The sequence below is a fragment of the Aplysia californica genome, unplaced genomic scaffold (genome assembly GCF_000002075.1).
Source record: "Aplysia californica isolate F4 #8 unplaced genomic scaffold, AplCal3.0 scaffold01025, whole genome shotgun sequence".
Taxonomy (NCBI): domain Eukaryota; kingdom Metazoa; phylum Mollusca; class Gastropoda; order Aplysiida; family Aplysiidae; genus Aplysia; species Aplysia californica.
Genome location: NW_004798295.1, coordinates 63,548 through 67,346, shown reverse-complemented (window position 1 = coordinate 67,346; position 3,799 = coordinate 63,548). Strand labels below are relative to the sequence as shown.

The window sequence follows — 3,799 nt, the reverse complement described above, 5'->3', positions numbered from 1 at the left end:
GAAATCAGACTTTTAAGCATGATTATATTAGTCTACTGAACCTTATATCTGTTTTATGAAACCAAGGAAAGGAATTCTGAATGTTGAAATGTGTAAAAACCGAATAAAAATTTTTTTTTAAAAAGTGATTTAAATCACTGATTTTTATTTTTAAAATCAAGTTGATTTAAATTTTAAAAATCAACTAATTTAAATCAACCTAAATCAACCTGATTTAAATCAACCCAACCCTGTAGGGGACGCAACTCTAATAAAACAGATTGCACACGAGCTGCACAAAAGGAAAATGGGGAATTAACTGGTCGCGCTCAGGGCACCGTACAGTACACTGTCACTACATTGTTACTTCACTGATCTAGACTAATAGGCGCCTACTAATTTAAAAAAATTATGACTTTTTTAGCAGGGACTGGAGTACACACACTCGCACAGACATAGATTACAGTGGAGTCAACTTATAACGAGTCCTAAAATAACGAGAAGTCTGTTATAAAGACACTTTTCTTAAACCCCGTTTTTTTCCCCATCTTTATCTTTGTAAATAAAATACTGCTGTAGCGCAATCAGACAAACACGCGAGTCGGTTAAAGCGGTTATATTGCTGCTGCTGTGCCCAGTGCATAGACCAATTTTAATATATGTATGTAAAACCTCGTCAGTTGGAAACTTGTTGGTGACCTAGAGAAACAAAGAATGGGAGAGCCTGCGTGTGTCAACAATGAAGGCGGGAGCGAATGAGTGGGGAAGGTGTGGCATGTGCAGACAAGCAGAACGCATGTGATAGGCCAGCCCATTCTTCTAGGCCTATCATGCCTCCCATTTCTCCAATGATGGAAGGAGCGAATGTGTGGCTTAGGCAGGGTGTGGTGAGTACCCAATGTGCGCAAGCAGACGGAACACACCATAGGGTGTGGTGGGGTTGGGAACAACACAGCGGGCGAGTTAGCCTGGAGCCCTTTCCTTCTGATCGCCAACACCGAGCTGTCAACATCGAGCTAGCACTAGAGAAAGAAACCTAATTCGATGTTTGATCAATATAAACTTAAGGTCATGTTGAACAAAATCATAATCAGAGGAGATAAAACAAAAAGATATAAAACATCACCAAACTCCCAGATTAGGCCTAGATCTACTTCATTTTACGAAGTGGCTAGCCGTACTTAAGTACGGCTAGACTGAGAGTCTAGCCGTACTTTTTAATTAAGTACGGCTAGACTGCAAGTCTAGCCGTACTTTTAGATCTAGGTTTGGCCCTATCGACTCAAGCCTGTTAAGTACACAGGTCTCATTAGATCTAGATCTAGTAATTATTCAGGTTCAAATACATGCAAGTCAGTAAGGCACCTTTTTGTTTTGTCTGAAATACAAATACTTTAGGCATTGCAAACTAAAAATTTCATTTACAATTTAGCCATCAATATTAAGTACGGCTAGCCTGACAGTCTAGCCGTCCTTAAGTACGGCTAGCCTGGCTGTCTACCCGTACTTAAGTACGGCTAGACTGCCAGTCAAGCCGTACTTATCTTAGGCCCTATTAACATTAGAAAACAGGAGGTTTAAAAATACATTAACATGCACTGTCATTTAGGCACCTGGTTTCGTCTCAAATACAAATACTTTAGTAGGTACTGCACACTAAAATACTAAAAAAGTATATTTACAATTCAGTAGGCCTATTTTTTGTTAAATGGTCAGTCTAGCCATCATATTAAGAATAAGTACGGCTAGACTGCCAGTCTAGCCGTCATTAAGTACGGCTAGCCTCTTCCTTCATTTTAATATGTGCCTAGATTTTATCACTGGATCCCTTACAACGAGAATCCTGGTATAACAGACATTTCGCACTGGTCCCCTCCCTCTCGTTATTATAACAGGATTCGGTGATCTTGTAGCTCCGTTCGTTTAAGTCCACGACCCATTTGTTTACATCCAGAGAAGCAATCCAGAAGTCTTGATGACCAAATACTCTTTGAAATAGGCTGCACAAAGAGCAGGGATGCAACCTAACTTTAAAACATCACATTAGGAAAACATTCAGGGGGGCCCCCCCCAACCTCCATATTTTTATTAGGTCAGGGGGGCAAGCCCCCCTCAAACCCCCCATCTCTTGACTTTAACGAACGAAACTACAAAATCGCCCAGGATTCCACTGTACAATACAATACACACAAAAACACCACACATTGTGACACATGATACAGTTTGAGTTACCTTTTCCCTTTGAAGTTGGAGCGTTGAGGCAGTGTGCTGGCGAACCACTGCTGCTGCTAAAGATACCACCTTGCCTTTACCTTCTTATTTACGTATTATTTATTTCTGTCACAGAAGCCGACGACGATACAATTATTACAACACAAAGCTCAGCCTGAGCTGCTACACTTCGCTTCTCGTGTCATGCAAAGTTGATCTTGGCAGAAGGCTGTCCTAACATCACATCTTCGTCATCATGATGAATGATGCTATCAATACTATCATTGTCATTATCATCTCTAAACTCTACTAATCTAACATAGAATCTAAATAAATAGCAGCCGACGACGAAGGGTTGTTGGCACTGTCACTGCCTAGATCTATGATGCTGTGATTTAGCGACCATTGACGAATTCATAACGAACAACTTCCTTCCTAATGTCCGCCGTTTCAGTAGAGTTGTCGTTCTTGGCCTGGTTGTGTCTTTGACAAAAAGTGAGTGGTGTATCGCCACTTTTGGTCAAAATATACTTTTATCGTTATCATGGTTTTAAAAAATAATAATAGCCTAATCTCTGTTGCGTCAATTAGTCCAATACATACGCATATTTTGAAGGACTGTCTCCTAGTTAGAACCCCATTTTTATTCGTACTTCAATTGTTTTCTGATTTCTGAAAACAGAAACTCCCGTTTTTCTTATAATATTAGAATCTAGATATCTAGAATCTAGAGGCAACCACTCTGTGGAGTTAAACCACTTTTATTCGCAAGGAAACACACATACAATATTCGTGCATGCTACGCAAGGCACGTCGTAGGCCTACAGTTAAAATACACAGACAAACAACTTTTTGCATCGTAGCTTTGCTGTGTAGTTTATTGTATCCATTAATTGTAGGCGCCCCCCCCCCCCACCCCACCCCCACTTTTCCAAAATAAAAACAAACAAAAAACATGCAGTCTCCGAGTTTGAGGGTTGATAATATTAATACTGTATTTTAATGACGATAACAAGCCTTCTTTTCGTGTATCGGGGGGGCGCTCAAACGGGTCAGTGATGATGATGTCTTTCCTTTTTAGCAACCTTACTAGGCCTTACCATGATGTTTCTACTGCGTGTCACATATCTTTCCCCGTTGTTCTAATGTTCTTTCCACATGTGTTGTTTTGCTTTTCTTTCCTCCCTCTTCCTGTCCACTCTCTTCGCTCAAGACCCATGAGCAGTTAAAATCTGAATAAAGTGTTTATCCATATTTACTTGAGCTCCTATTTCATTTATTTATTTATTTACATGTATTTATTTATTGCCATATTTAGGAAGCCATAACGGTCGGGTTTGAAGATTAGCCTGGAGAACAGAAAAAAAATCGGATGGACAGACAGAAACAACAGAATTAACAGATAGAAAGTAAAGAACTCTAAAGTTAAAGAAGTCAGCAGCCCTTCGGCTATTATATCTTGCCGTTCACGGCAACTGAACGCTCACATTATGTCATAATAGGCTACTAAATCTAGGCTTTCTACGTGCATCTCGTTAAGTTTGCCTGTTCACTTTATTTTCAGTCTCAGATCCCCATTTTCTTTCTCTCTTTGTGTGTGTGTGTGGGG

At 40.0% G+C, this 3,799-nt stretch overlaps 1 protein-coding gene across 1 annotated transcript in view; it reads right to left on the bottom strand.

Moving 5' to 3' along the window:
• Positions 1–2,629, bottom strand: part of LOC101863631 (ecto-NOX disulfide-thiol exchanger 2) — a gene marked incomplete at its 3' end in the record, with an annotated part of 26,859 nt that extends 24,230 nt beyond the window's left edge. Inside the window, 1 exon segment of the mRNA XM_013089720.2 lies at positions 2,212–2,629.
• Positions 2,630–3,799: the final 1,170 nt, after the last annotated feature.